This window comes from Lepisosteus oculatus, chromosome 6 (assembly GCF_040954835.1).
Source record: "Lepisosteus oculatus isolate fLepOcu1 chromosome 6, fLepOcu1.hap2, whole genome shotgun sequence".
Lineage (NCBI taxonomy): Eukaryota > Metazoa > Chordata > Actinopteri > Semionotiformes > Lepisosteidae > Lepisosteus > Lepisosteus oculatus.
Window position 1 is genome coordinate 10,012,954 of NC_090701.1, and position 17,117 is coordinate 10,030,070.

Consider the following 17,117-nt stretch of genomic DNA (forward strand, 5'->3'; position numbering starts at 1 on the left):
AACTGACAATTTTCAGTTGTAGGTTCTCTTACTTTCACCTAGCAATGAGCAAATTGTAGAGGCATTTTCCATGTCTATGGAACATTTGAGTACCTGGACAATTAAATGCTTATTAGCAAAATTTCAAGTTGAATTTATATCTAAAGGCCATTTGCATGAAGACCTTTACAAGGATAAATCCCAGAAAGTTAACGCAGGTTTTATGATTAAAGTTGAATTATCAGTTGTTAAAGACTGTGAAGAGAGAAGAATTTGACTAGTTTAGCAAAATATTAGCTCGGTTTGGATGTGTAAACCACATCTGGATCAAACAGCCGAGACAGTGTGGATCTCAAAAAGCAGATTTTGAAATAAGTTATTTTGGATTATTTTCAAGTAAATTCAATATAGTTCAACAGAACAGGGTCAGACTGGGTATTCAGACTAATCTTCTTAGCAAAAGAGTATACCATCTGTTTTATTACAATCGCAGGACTGGAGCAGAAGGAATACATACAGTAAATAAATACCAGCAACTGGATTTTGACAGAGATTATGACTGGATGTCCGACTACCGGATCAAAATAGGGTGAAATTGCAAAAGGACATTGCCAAAGGGCAAATGTCTGTCCTTTGAATAAGTCAAAAAGGAAACCAAAACAAGGGAAAAGGTTTATTATTCATAGCTAAAAGGTAATGATTATTATCTGCACATTCTAAATCACATTAGCAGATATCAAGTGATCACAGAGCAGCATTTGTGAAAAGGACAACTAGAGGCCAAGTCAATGAAAACAGTAAAATGATAATTTGCTAAAATGGGCTGGGTTTTAGGGTACCTTCACCCTCTTTGCTGCAATCTGAATAAAGTTAGATTTAGGCTTTCTGTTAGACTAAGTAAAAGGGTGAATTTCCCCAAAGGGTTGCAGAGAGAAGCTAGTTGGCTGTCCCTTAGGTTAAACAGGTTGAATGGGTTCACTGTCTCTTGTGGTTGAATTAAAAATGTTTGAATGAAAAACATCAATTTTGATTTTTCCATGGAAGCAAAATACAGAAGCTGCTGTACTTTCTGCAGTCAATGAAATGTTTTTTTTCCCCCCAACACTCGCTAGCCCAGCAAATTTCCACAAAAATACAAAATTGTTTCTGAACACATGTACTGTAGAACCCTTAAAGACATTTTAGAACTGTTCTAGCAAATGTAGGCGATATCAGTTGATTGTCTTTAGGATTGCTGCTGTTAAGCAGTTTTTGACCTTTCACTGTAACCATTACCTGTTGATCAGGTGTTGTTTTCACTGAAAGTTGTCATCAGTGGTGATCAGCAAAGACACATTTGGAGCTGTGTAGCTCATGGTTGTAAAGATAACCATTACATTGCTTACAACTTATTTTTAGTTTAGTAACTAAAGTGATAATTTGCAACTCCTTTCCAAATAAATCATGTTTTTGTTTAGTTTGCATGTATTTTAGCTTTCACTGTGCTTCACTGCTGGTTTCCTAATGAGAAATGGAAAGTATTTTCTTTGCAGTGTTTTAATTGATACAAAGGGTTTGAATTCACAGACATTGCTAGCCTTTCTTAGAGCAAATATAGAATAAATGTTAGAGGAATTAAAGTAAATTTATATCTACAAGGATCTAAGTAAAGTATATGATTGTAACAGCAGGAATTAATTTAATGAAAATGTATCAGGACTTTTATTAGGCATGAGAAGATGAACAACTTCTTTAGTGATAAAAATGTCATTTCTCACAACTGGTTTAGATGTTCCTTGATGTCTTCAAATTTTCTTGAGTTGTCACACATTTGAGAATTAAAAACTGTAAAATGTTTTAATTTTTTTATAGGCATTTACCATTTTCCTGCAACACAAGCAACTATTAAAAGGCAGCAGTGTGTAGTACTGGTCAGGATTTTGTGCATTGAAATCCTAGGTGAAGCATTTCAACTGAATCTTCTGTGCTCAGTGTAAAAGGTAAATTTAGGTAAAAGTGTTATACACTGTACTTCTGGTTTACACATGAAAATAGGATAGTAGGGTTTCATTTCAAGTAATTATAATTTACTTATGTTTATGATCAAATACTGTATACTACATGTATATAATTGTAAAAAAGGTTCTTGCACGTCTCATCTCGTCTCATCTGCCATTCAACTGGTATTTTTCACCCTCACATCCAGACAAAAGGAACAGTAGCAGGATTAGTGATTTTGAACGGGTGCTGACACAGTGAATAAATGAAAGCACACAAGACTTCAACTTGTACCGAACCTCTAAATTATTAATGGTATTGCAATTACACATTTTCGATTATTCACATTTATTGTCTCTTACCACATCAATTCTTTCCCTGAAAGCCTGCAACTGAATCCATGGATACCTGAGACATGTTGGTATTTACCTGGCACTAACTAAAACACAGCAGACAGTAGACAGGTGGTAACCTTGTGAAGAAACTAAATGAGACTTCTGCACCAAATATCACAGACAGCTCAAGGAAAGCCATGCATCTTTAAGGTCCTTCCTTACCCAGACAGGATTGAGTTACTGCAAACTTATGAAGCCAGAAATGGCCGTTGAAATGTTACTTTTTTAATTAAGTGAACCCCGAGTTGATGACTCATCTTCTGTCATCAGTGTCTGGATGTGGCATGATTCAACAGAAGCTAAAGTTTAAACCCAATGTTTTATTTAAGGTGCTCCTGTTATCTGTCCTATGCATTAGACCTAATGCATCACAGAAGAAGACTGAAAACTACTTTACACACACTTTTTTCACCTAAAAGTTTCTTCTTCTTATGTCAAATACAAAAGTATTTAGAAAAATGTTAGTGCTTGCACTTCAGTAATTTTGATATCTTTTTTATAGAAAAGCAAAGGAGTCATGACAATAAGGAAGACAAAATCTCTCCTGAAGTAATAGATCAAAGCAGACCGATTTTAAAAATGTGATTTGTAATTCACACTATTGAACAAGACAGGGTCTCTTTTCTTTAATTGAAACAGCTTCACTCTAGTACAAAAAAGGCAGCTGATCAGAGACAAACTCAATTAAACATGAACATGAACAAGTAATACAATTATGCAAGCCCAATTTAACCGAAAAGGCTATTTACTTGCTGCAGAAAAGAGAGAGTATCAATGTCTAATTTACAATATTCTGTTGCCGGAACACTTTCACGGCTTTAAAGAAAGCAAATAAGATTAATAAAGAATTGTCCAATCATTAACACTAATTAAAATTATTAGCATTACATAAAAACACGAACACTTGTGCAAAGTAATCAATACAAAATATTCCAATACTAATTGGTGATTGTTTTTAGATATTAATTGAAAGTTATTTATAATGTTACTACCAAAAGCTGCAACTGTGTTCATAGAGTTTTAATAATAACATTCACACTTGTCAATATGATTAAAGGCATCTCAAACACATTGGTTCTTTGTTATGAGGGGTCCGTCTCTGCAAGGTTCATAACTGTGTCAACACTATGTGGCAGGCAATCTTCAAAAATGTTGACTTCAGTCATGACTATGACCTAATTTGGTTTTATTTACAGTAAGTTGGCATATATGTAATTTTGTAGTATTTGTAGACATATTAATTGAAACTACAGTTTTCAAATTAATCAGCACTGAATATAATCTTCTATCCCTTAATTAAAAAGCAAAACAATACTATACATTCAGTCTAAGTGACTGAAGTCAAAAACACTCAAATATTTTTTCTTGACTATAAAAGCATCTTTTTCAGAAAGGTCTAGTACAGATTTAGATTTGCCATAGTTACCTCTGGTATAGCAGAGGAAATAAAATAAGTTTAAACAAAATAAGAGCTAGCAATTCTCGGTGTTTTGATTTTGAAGAAATATTTTGATTGGTGTCCCCTAAATGGTTGAATGAAATCTTATTGCAATGTTTTTTTTTAATTCTTTGGAATATTTCAGAAGATTTAAACTAATAAAGCTGACAAGTCATCCATACAAATTTACAACATACATATTGAAATAAAGTGATGTGACATTCTGTATTGATGGTATTGACTGTAGAAAGTTGAATTGGATATAGCCTTGTAATATACTATACATACATTCGATTAGAATTTATTTTTCTTAGAAGAAAGGTCCTGTGAGTATTTACACATACAGATAGAAAATGATTGACCAATTATTAAACAAAATTAATTTTAAATTCCAAAAGGAAATGTTTTGTGTGACGGATGTAAGAGGAAATATTGGGTACTACAAATGATACTGTGGCACTTGATTAAAGGTCATGAGTCGTGTGCAGGAGAATCAAATACAAATGAAAAATAGGTGTGAATAGAATGACATGTCTGAAAGATGGATGGCTCAAGCAAACATTTCTTTTTCACTGTCCTGTCATTGATTGAAGAGAGAAGATGTTTCTTCTCTTCCAACTAATTTTCCCTTTTGTTCTGTGTGCTTTTCTAGGGGAAACAAAACTCAGAGCAGGAGACCTGGGTTCATTTGCTGTGCTCATGTGGTCTTCCTCTGGTTTCCCCCCCCACTGTCCACAATATCCATAGGTTAATTGACCTCAGGGAAAATAGCCACTGGTGTGCGTGTGCGTGTGTGGGACCTGCAATGGTCTTACATCGTATCCCATCCAGGGCGTATTCTGCCTTGCACGCATTGGATAGGCTCTGGCTCCCCTGTGACCCTGGACTGGAAGAAGAGAAAACGCATGGGTGAACGGATGTTTGTGGAGTCCCATTTCCTGCGAGAATTAGGAGGGGCCCAGAGTGGGTGGAGTAATTGTTACGCACACAGTACATGTCATAATTACATGTACATTCGTCAATGTCTCCACTCTTTTTCAGGGGATCAAAGATCCACAGGCCATAGTGAGGACAATTGTCAACAACATTTTTGAACAGATGGTTTGAATAGATTGCTGTAATATGACAGTCCAGCAGGCGGTTAAATCTCTGAATAACAGAAAAAGGTACAGTACGGTCTATATGGCATCAATCTGTCCTCAGTCCTGCATTTATTATTTATAGGGTTAATTGTAACAAGTCTTGCAATGCCATTGTGGCTTGCAATGTTATGGGACCTCTTAGTGGATTTCATTTTTTTTTACCCCAAACAGTATTAATTATTGATTAGATTTATTTCCATGGAAGGCTTTCCTGCCCTTTTATACTGAAGGTGCTTTCTGTTTCTGCTTCCACTTCTATAATACCCCATCATCCACACACACAAAAATAAACTTGTTTACTTCAGCTCCTGGTAGGACACATCCCCTAAAACGTTACCTGACCTATTGCTTTTGAAAGAATATTCTGCGGGGTATTTCCTATATTTCAAAAGCTTTTTAGTGTATTAATTTATATGCTTTAGTGAATTTCCAGAATGGAAAAATGTGATACATAAAAAAGCAATTATTGAGCACATTGTTTGGCTTTCTTATTGCTTGAGATTTTGTTGCTTAAATCTTTCATGCAGCTCTTTGCGGCAAGAGAGGCTTATGAATAAATCTTCAGACCATACAAAAATAATGGCTTTCCTTCTAGTTGTGTTTGATGAAGAACACAGTGCAGTTCCATTTGGCCAACTGATCTGCAGTGAAACTGACAGGCTACTGAATGGACTGTCAGAATAAACTTCTCTGTGATTTTAGACACCACTACAGAAGCATTGTCTGACCCACTTCAAAGAATGTGGAGATTAGAGCTTTAATCTCAGGCACAGTTATGACATATTGTACATATACAGTACAGTATACATACATACAAAGGTATCTGCTTTTTGAAGGGAATGAGGTAAGACATTATTAGCACTTGTGTTTATAGGTAGGTTTCTAAGGGGCAATCAACTTTCAAAGCGAAGTTTTTTTTGTTTCTGAGTAATACATTTTATTTAAGTATCATAAACATTGCATTATACAGTATAAACAGAGTTATTTGGCTATAGCATCAAATCACATAACCACAAACTACAACGTATTCCTCTGATTGGTGGACAAATACTTTATACTGTTCTGTATTTTCTTTCAATCTGTTTCAAGTAATTTGAGGAATGTACAGTAGTACAGGATCCAGTCTGGTAATTTCCCAGTCTTAAAGAAACAGAAATACTGCAGATGGCATTTGATTGGGTTTGCTGGTAATACTTGTGTAACCTGCAGTACTACTGTAATAACTTGATTCTTGTTATTACATGTCCAATGTTGGATCTTACATACAGTATATTATAGGTTTTATTTTTACAACATTGAACTATATATTGCTTTGTGAATTTGCATTGTCCTTCACATAAATTACAGGATTTCATTTTTAAATACTTGAATTCAGTGTAAAATCAAATACAGCACGGGAATGGTCTGTTTTGGCTACTTGTCATATTATACATTTATTTGTATTCTCTATAACAATGAAACGTGGAAATCTAACTACACAAAAGTTGCCTTCATGGTGTTGCATGCTCCATATTTCGAAACAGAAAGACAAACTCCTTCTGGAATTGACTTGAAACTTATCGCGTTTCATTGCATTCAGACATGCTTGAGATTTTTGCCCCATTCCAATGATATGTTATGCGTCCTCATCAGGTGAACACCTAACCCAGATGGTCAAATACTTCTTGTAACGTTAATTGCATTTCGGTGACAATAGAACTAGCATATGTTGAAGTGGTGTTTCTCCTTCTTAAACCATTTGTTCTCAGACTGTAAACTTACTTCTACTCTCTTAGAAGCCCCTACACAAATTGATAACAAACGAAGCAAGTTCAACACATTAAAACCAGCTTCACACTTCACCATTTCTGCACCCACAATGGGTTATAATGTGCTTGGAAAACTATGCTGTAAAGGAAGAAATCATCTTGTGCTGTTTATTGTTGGTTATTTAAAAACATTTTGTCCTCAAAATTGCAGTTTCGTTGCCTAGTTAGCTCAGATTTAATAGGCCTCCACAACTTTATATTCATCATTGTTTTACGCATATTTTCTTCTGGAGTTTGGCTCTTTTGTGAGAATATTTCATGAATTAATAATATTAGTGCTTTGACTCATTTTAAAATGTAGTTGCTACCTTGAAGGTTAAGTAGATTAACTGTATATATATTTTTCAAAATATTTAGATTTGTTTTATATTTAAGGATAAATACATGGAAACCAACTGATTGCACGTTTTTCTCAGCCCCATCCTGTGTCCGTGCATTTCTGAATTGTCCATGTTTATAACATTCCAGAATGCCTGTTCATTATATTTTATTACAAAGATAGCGTCATTGGTAACTCAGGGATACTTCTTGCCTGGCTGAAGGATCTTAATAAAACAATCTCCCTGAATAGGTGGAACGCTAATAAATGAGTCTCTGGAAATAGTGCATTATTCTTTTGCTGCACAAGGAGTGATCTTTTGCATTGTCTTTAATGCCACGTGGTAACCATGGGTATATTCTCCTCTTGGCACACATTTAAAAATCTCCCAGTTTATTTTAGTTTCTGATTAACTAATCGCTGAACACAATTGCAGTCTGTGAACTCATTAGCCTCTGGGAAGTTTTTTAAATTAATTTTAGTTACCCTTACATGAACTTTTGGCTCTCATGCTTGTTGACTGGATTTTTGAAGTACTCGAGTGTGCGTGCAGTATTCACCAGAAGAATGTCTTTTCGCATCACGAAACAGGCCTGAATTTCAGTGATTTATGAATTAAGTTTTTGACAAGCAATTTCTGTTTACATCTTTTTTTTTACTCACCAAATATGTTATTCTGTAGCACCCCATACACATGACATTATTGGTGTGATTCAATTTTGATTAAATCTTCCCAAATATGTATTTACAGTATGTTCCTAACTGCAAAACCAATGCATTTTTACAAAGTTCATATTGTTATTTACATTTACTATGTTTCCATCCTATTTCCTGTGTGTCTTAGAGCTGGCAACATTCCCAGCCACTAGTTGTCCAGGAAAAGTACTGAACTGCAGAAAACAGCCGTAGATTTCTACACACAGAGACTACAACTAGTAGTCTCTCTTTCCAAAGAGACTGCAACTGACCAGCTGGCAGCTGGAGTTAAAGCAATTGATTCTGTTTCAGCATTCCCTGCTACAAGCATTTTCATAGGGTATGTTTCAAACTCACAGTGACAGTGGGCCAAAATGATGATCCTGCACCAGTAAATCCTAGTTCCCAAGAAATTGGATAGACAAGCAAAGTTCATTTTCATGGTGAAAATGGTCAGTAAGCCTTCTTTCAGACATGTTGCTGTCGAGAAGACACAATCTCACATGCTGACCTGTGAACCTAAATAAGCTTGTCAATTTCCCATGTTGAAACTAGTATGGACTAGTATGGAAGTATGGACGACAATGCATCACTGACATAAACAAACAGGTGTCTGCTTTATGCCAACTGGAGGTCAGTGCAAAGTTACATCTAAACCGTTCATTGTTTCAATTTTAATTAAGTGGTGATAAGCTAAAGCAACCCTTTTGTTGCTGGGGGACTCATTATAGTGACTCAAGCACATACTGTACATTTTCCATTCAACTAGTCATCCATCTATCTTCTGTTAGTCTTTTGTGATACTGCTGTGGCAGTTATGAGTCACTGCATATAAAGAAATAACTGTTAAATGCCCACAGGGCATTAAAGTCTATAACAAATATAGATGTTTTCACCAAAAGTCAATATTTTTTCTGGTAATTTTTTAATATTATATCTTAATGCACATTTGAGCTCTTCCAGTCTGAGCCCGGGCTTTGTTTTCAGTGGTTACACCTGATGTTTACCTGTCATTTAGAGTCCTACCATTAGTGAACTGATTCATTACAGTGATCTACATTAGCACATAAATAAATGACTGCATGTTGCTGGGCAAACAGGTATTTATTTAAGCCTTATATCCTTGTAAATATGATATGACGCAATGTTTTTCTATATTCATTTCTAGGTCACCGATATAAAAATCCTTGGATCCGTTGAATATACTATAATTAAATATTCAATAAATGTTGTGTATTTAATTATATTACTCCACCTGCTGATGCTATCAATGTGGGCCTTGCAGTTTTTTTAAAGGACCAATGGATTGACACTATGTATTCCTCTATGTACTGTATGTTCTCATTCCTTCAGTTCCAGAATGGAGATCATCGTAATTGAGAGCCATGTAAATTAATACAGTACGTGTAAAAATTGAATTATTGAATAAAAACTGTATTGAATACTATACATTAGCGTAACATCTGTCGTATTTGAATCTTCAAGTAATATTTAAAAGTCATTTTTAAATGTAATTGTCAAAACCTCTTTTACATTAATCTCACATTAGAATGGTTCAGCTCTAATCAGTACCTGATCGGGGACAAGAAAGAAGGCAAAGGTGTACGTTATATTGTTATAGTTATTATGCCTGTTGGAGTGTCTTTAAGAATCTGAATTCTCTGATCCAGTTCTTAGGAGCTTCCAACCAAGGAGATATTTGCTGAGTTGAAGGAGTCCCAGGTTCAGTGACAAATGCAATTGTAAAATTTCCCTGGGTTTACCTTAGTTAATGAAGTTGCTGGTGAATACTTAAAACCTTTTAGTGCAAACGTGGCCGTAAAAGGAGCATCTCACTTCATCGTTTTACAATACAAAAAACCACAAAACCTTTACAGAAAACCTTTTATCAATTGAAAAATGCTCAACTAGAACTTCACAAAACCATTTTCAGAACCGAAAAAAAAACATTCATTCGTATCCCGTGCTTGGTGTAGTCATGCGTAATATTTAATCATTTTTTTACCAACAAAACCACAAAAATATGTTATTAATCGACAACTGGAGCTTTATTTTTTTTAAAAAACAAGATAATCGATTACAAATTCACTTTTTATCTGTTGATGCACTTCCACACTTCCAAAATGCATCGATAAGGTAAATAAATAAGCCAGCAAAACAATACCGCAAAAGCAAAAACCAGCAATATATATATATCCCATGTTTTTACCTTATTCTGAAGCACGATATATATCCACAAAATGCTAGACTAACCCACCTCCAGACCTGGAGATAACTGAACGTTATTGACTTTGGAAGTGATAGAAGCAGGACCGCCAGAAATAACGTGATCAGATTGGTAAAAAACGCTGTCATTCATTGTATTTTCAGCCATTCAGAGCCCTTAGGGGGTGAGACTTCCTCTAGAAGCCTCAGGCTGCATTCCGCCTGCCTTCTAGCTGTCAATCATTTACTCAGAAGGAGTAATCAATCAGTGCTCCTTTTTTTTCACACCAGATGGCAACTCTGAGGTTTTTTTTCAATGCCTAACAGTAGAAAAAAAGGCTCTCTAGCAGAATCTAAAGGTTTTTATAGCAATTGCAATGTTTTTTTTATTTTCATTGCTTTCAATATTTTTTATGATTTATTTATTATTTGCGAGAAATTTCATTCCAGGTCCAGTCTTCACAAAACGTTATGTAGAATTTTTTCAAATTGATCAGTTTGTCCCAGATTTTTATCCAAGCTAGTAGACACCTAGGACAAGGCCTACAAAGATTTCCAGCTACCTGACAGGCCTAGAATTGAACAGAACCTATATTCTGAGTGGACACATTATGAAATACAAGAAATTTCACACTCAAAGGCGAGGGGGTTAGCTTCAATTTAAAACCTGAACCAGGCTCCTGCTATGTTCAGCTGCAGAGATATAACAAAATGTTTAAGGGGAGGAAATTCCAGGCGGACATTGGCTAAAAGGGTCTTCGCCAGTAAAAGGTTAAGAGTGTCATCAACAGTCTAGAAACACAGCATAAAACAAACGAGAACACAAAGACGAGGAGAGACAAGAGTGAGGAGAGGGAGACAGAAGATGAGAGCTCCTTGTCCAAAACATCCAGACCAGATTCAAATGAAGTATTTGAACCTTATTAAGAGAGCCTGACATTTTGTTGTTCTTAGGAAACTCTGATTTCCTGTGTAAAGAATCCCTTGGTTAAAGACAGCCTTTCCTTGGTTAGTGTGTGAATTTATCAGAGGGGTTAAGAAGAGATGAGATGAGATGGGTTCCCATTAATATTAAGGATCTGGGTTCACAGAGAGAGAAATTTAATTTTAGTTCATGTTCAGTTTCATTTAGAATGTAGCTTTATCGTATTTTGGCCACTCAAGTATATTCTAAGCAAAATATTTACAATTTAGGGGTTATTATTAGTTAATGTAATTATTGATTAATCTGCTCAGTAATTTTCTGGCATTTCTAGCTTCATAACCCCTATTTGTTACAATATATAGTTAAAGAAAATAAAATAAAAAATAAGTTAATTAATCAAAATTCCAAAAAACATGAAAGCTTTTGTACTTTTGATAGGCAGGTGCTTTCAATATTTAAAGTAAGACACCAAGTAGAGTTGTCAATTTCTAATTTAAAGTGTTTCCTTATGGATGCACTAACATGCATCATAAAAGAATAAAGAGAATTCCCTCAGAGCTTCACTTTAAAAGGAATTTCATCAAAGGCAATACAATTAAGGCAATTATACTGCATGGTGCAGTGTGCTTGTGTATGTGTATTGTCTGCCAAAATACTTTATCTTGTGTTGTACTGCACATGTTTTAAGAGTAAACAGTTTTCATTTTTTTCTGTCAAAAATAGATAGAATTCAATATAAACCTTTCTACTCCCCCCATTTACAACATTCAAAAGATTCTTTCCTACTGAGAAACAATTTTCTGTCTTTGGATTTTATTATATTGGACACACTACTGTTTTGGTATCACAAATAAGACAACATAATTATCAACAGCAAATGCAATGATAATACTCTATGACCTACATGCCTTTCACAATAACCTTTCACGATAGTTAATAATTAGACATTAGAGGAAAATAATTCTAGAGTATTTGGTAGCTTATATCATAAAATGATATGGTAAGTACTGTCAAATACTTTATAATGAACGTGGGAAGTTTTGTTTCTTTTTTGATTTCCACATTAGGAAGTGCAGATCAGCTGTAGCATATGCAGTAGAGTCCGTAATAAATATCGGAACATTTGGTTTGAAATGATCAAAAACAATAAAGAGTACTTAAAAATTGGTTAAACTACTACCAAAGAGCCACAAAAAGCTGCAAGTAACTGAGAAGCCTGTGAAGTCTTAACCTGGGTTACGCCATCCATCCATTTTCTATTTGCTTTGCCCATTTTAGGGCTGCAAGGAAGTTGGAGCCTATCCCAGCAAACAACGGGTGCAAGGCAGGATACACCCTGGACTGGACACAAGTCCATTGCAGGGCACACACAGACACTGACACACAGACTCTCACACTAGGGCCAGTTTTCCGAGAAGCCAGTTAACCAACCAGCAAGGTCTTTTGACATTGGGAGGAAACCAGAGCACCCAGCAAAATCCCACACCAGCAGAGGGGAACGCACAAACTCCATGACGACAGCACTCAAAGTCCAGATTTGAGCCCAGGGCCCCAGCGCTATGAGGCAGCAATACTAATCACGGTGTCACCATGCTGGCTTTCACAGGAACAAGAGAAGCTAAATCAAGAGGATGAGGTTTTATCTTGTGAGGTAAAGAAATTGATTTGTAAATATCATGTACTGTATATCTTAACGTTCCTTGCCTAGTTAAAATGCTGCCATCAATGAAGTATATTTTGTCTTTAATCTTGATAGTCATTTTTCAGTGTTCTGAAAAACGTTCTTCCCCCTGTAGCCAGCAGAGTTTGAAGTTGCGACTGAGCTTGTTGCAGTGCTATTATTGTGTTCTCAGCCATTTACAAATCTTGGGGGCCATTTTTAAATCTTGGGCATTTTTAAAAGTGTAGAATTTATTTAGGATTTGATGTTCTTGTATGACATTGGTTATTCCAAAAATTGAATATTTGTTTGATCTCTACAGTAGGATTTAAAAACATGCAAGTATTCCTCTTTTCTGTTTCTGACTAATTCAGTGAATACAGCATTAGTTGGATTACGTAGTAAGCCTATTTACAGAGTCACCTATGGGTGTAAATTGTGTAACATACATATGTTATACATATATATATAAAATTGATAAAATTGCATACAAATCATACAAAATACAAATTTATGTATGTTATAAATCTATTAGATAATAGATTTGTAGACAAAAATATGTAATTATATAATTATGGATGTGATAGTAGCATGAAGTACAGAATTGGAAAATAAACGTAAGAAAAGTCTTAAATCCATTCAGGAAAGTAATACATTTATTGTGTTTATTCTAGACTCTGGGAAATGTGTCTAAAAGACCCTTAAGCAAAATAAAAAAAAAAATCCATTTATAGATCTTTCGGGGCATATGTTATCCTAGGCTATAATCAGATAAGTTGAATTTCATGTGTAGTTGCAATGGTAATGTGCTCAGCATTGGAGAAAGAGCTGTTTACAGGCATTTGTTGAGCGTCCTTGGCTGCAAAGCTAATGGTGTGAAACCACCATCAGGGATTACATCAGTCAAGTAAGAATCCCGTCAAGATTCAATTGAAAGTCATTAAAGCTACATGGAGAGAAAATGAAAAATGGTAAGTGATGGCAGATTATATTATAGTATGGCACAAAATACAGACAAAATTAATGGAACATTTTATATTAAACTGTAGGGATATAACACTTTTAAATTATTCAGATATTTTCTCCAGTAACACTGTCTTTTTTCTATTTTTCCAAGCTTTTTGTGTGGTGTACTTTACTTTTAGAGAGGGGCAGGTACCGGGAGGTGATATACTGTACATTTTCAACCCTGCCAACTGTTTGCAGATCTTGCTTAGCAGACCTTTACAATACTGGAGATATACAAATATTTGACATTCAGTATTGTTTTGGCTGGATGATTGGAACAAACCAAAATCAGATATTGTATTATGCTTGCTAGTCATAGTCTAAAGGTAATTTATTGTATTTCAGTCCCCTAGTGTCCTTTTATTACTCCTTGAGTACTGTAATCCTGTTATAATAATGGTATTGTAACTCACAAATTCAAAATCTGCAAAAGAACAGCAGCGTCATATATCTGTCCTATTTATATTTATTGATATATTTATTGCCTTACACAGATCTTTTTTTTTTTAAGACATTTTCTAAATCCACAGTTTATGAGAAGTATTTACCCTCTGTAACACTGCAGGAGTGGGTGGAGGGGACGGTGTGAGGCTAGCGAAAAATCCGAAAAAGAAAGCAAAAACAAAACTGCACCGCTTGGATCAGCAGTGTCCAGACTGGACTTTCCCCATCGAACTGGGTCCAGGAGCGCGAGGCCCAAAAATAAAAGAAACCGAACTTGCCCCAGTGCGAGATACACTTTTGGACAGGGCAGGGAAAAGGTTCAGCCTGCCACGGTGGGAGATATACGACAGGATAGGAGAAAATGCTGCCAACGTTTGAGTCACAACCCCCTCTGGGACTGTCACTGGAATGTTCTACCCTTGCGGGGTGCTCAGTGTCTCTTAAAGGGCCCCCACAGCTGTGGCTTGTTCTTAATTATCCAGGGCAGCTAAGGCAACACGTTGCCCTTAATCCAGGGCTCCACCACCACACTGAACAAGCCCCCCACATAATGCCACACCCCATTCTTATTATTCCTGACAACGTTCAGTAACTAGAAAAAAAGAACAAGTTTGCTTACCTTACAATAAGCAAAAAAATGAAAGCAGTAACACAGCTATTCTGTGTCTTTTGGTGCAGTACCTGTTCTCAGGGTGATTTATTATTTTTATTATTGTTTTAGCACACTCCACTGAAGCAGTTTTAATGACAAAGATCCTTCAAACACAATCCACCTTCTGTATGGAATGCAAAGTAAATTAATTTAACTTTTGCTTTTGCCATTCCATGGAAATGTTACTTCTAGTACTGGTGAGGTTGTTTTTTAAAGATACTGTAGCTATTAGAATAGCTATTGGAAGCTATTATCGAAGCAAATTTGTGTTAAAAAACATACTGTACATGTACCAAAACAAGGTATTTGAACAGCAGTCATACTGTATGCTTATAATGCTCTTTCTGTCTTTTTAAAAAATAATTCTTGCGGTACATAGACTTCCTAATTCCAGTTCACAATTCCTTGGGATGTCATTACCCCATGTGGCACACAGGGTAAAATGATAATGGGGTTATTGAATAGTTGGGCCCAGGAAAACAGACAATAGACAACCATATGGTACAAACCAGTACTCTTTAATTGATAGTGCAGGAAACCAAAGAAACTCAAAACAAAGAAAAACCTAGCTCTATTTTGAGCTCCTAACAGTATTCCTATTTGCCTTCCTACTACTAGTCAGGAGGGCAGCAGTTAATTCACCATAGCATTCTGGGAAATGTAGTTTAGACAAGGATCACCACCTACAGTGCTCTGAGGGTTTATACCAGCAGCCACTGGTTTCTTGTGTGTGTCTTAAAAACAGCTTGGACATGTTGTGCCCAAATCGTTTGATGGCAGCAATTTCAGATTTTGGTGTAATCTATACAAAATTGTTAGTATTGGTATTAAGCTATTCACCTTAGCTAGAATTTCCAATTATTCGCCTTGAAAAACACCATCCCCTGTCTACAATTGTTTTTAAATTGTTTCTTTATTTAATGCTTACTAGAATTACAAATTTGCGCAATTAGCTGATAAATTCATTGTTCTTGAAAACAAAAATGCAGCCTGCTTCATTTCTAAAATGCAACATTAGATGAGTAGAACCACATAAATATTATAATTATTATGGATTTTCTGTCAATCTGCAGTGCCTGTTATATACAGAATCATGCATTTTTTTAAAATAGCTTTAATCAAAACTAATTGCTTCCAGTTCATAAGAAAATAAAATATGGTTTCATGTCTGATTCCATTTTTGCATTAGTGAGGGCCATACATTTTCAAATAAAAAATATCAAGAAAAAATCCCCATTCTTAATATAGTGGGTGAAAAAACCTAAGAACAGGAAATACCACAGACAAATACAGTGATAGTCTATGTTACATCTGCTCAAACGAAATACTTCACCAGCCTCCCTGAAGCCAGGATATGTAACACTAATGAGGGAATTCAACACTCATTTGTGAATATAACTACTGATAGACATTGCAGTTGATCTGTTGTATACTTGTAGAATTTTCAGGCAGTTGGTTTTTTTGAGTAAACGACATACTGTAATTTAGCTTGGGTTTCATTATGCATAATATCTTATGAAAGACTGGCAGTTGGCTAACAGAATTTGAACCTATTTTATATAAAACATAGATCCAACTGTACTGTTATTTTGATGTGAATTAACAAATTATTGGAACTGAAGATTGATCTCACGTCACACTGTGATGTGCTGTAGATTTCCAAATATATCATATGATTTTGGCTTCTGTGCAATACAATACATCATGATGAGCCTAATAAGGCTTTCAAGCATGTAAGGGTGGCATTGCTCCCTCAAGCAACATGTGATCTGGCAGTAGTAAACATTGTTTGTTTCTAGCTCTCTGTTCAAAGGTGAAGTCGTATTCCTGTAACACTTCAATCCATCTGGCCATCTGACCTTCTGGTGAGACTGAGTAGCCAACAGAGAGATGCAGGCTCAAGAGTGAAGCCGAACACTGCAGCATCTCCACACGCATTGTCTTCTGTCAGGCCAGTCAAGGTCAAATTGGCTTTAATCAACCGCTGTCTTGGTAATTACTGCAGATGTTCTCTGGCCTTCGAAGCCCATGATCTGCTCCTGATAACATATTGTATTCACAGAGGTGGATTTGAATGCTTCAGCTTATAACAAGGATACATTCCTTACAGGGGGAATTAGGTTCTGCTGGTCTTGCAGTTGTGGTTGCTTAAACAACTGTAAAAATGTATGAGTGATAGTAAAGTCGTCTCTCACACTCTCCAATGCCAGTGATGGGATGATTCCTTTAATGGCGTTAGCACTGACTGGAGAACCTTGTCTGTCAGGGTGCTAGCTAACAAAAACGTTCACTTTTACAGCATTGTGCTGGTGTTTTCTGTTCAATGAGTGGCTGAACAAAGAGAGATGCATTTTGTGAGAAAAAAATATAAGCCATCTTTACATATGCTGTTTTGTTGTGAAATGACGGCTGTGTAGGTATCCTACTGACCTAGACATCCCTTTGGTGAGCCAAGAAGCAAAGCAAATG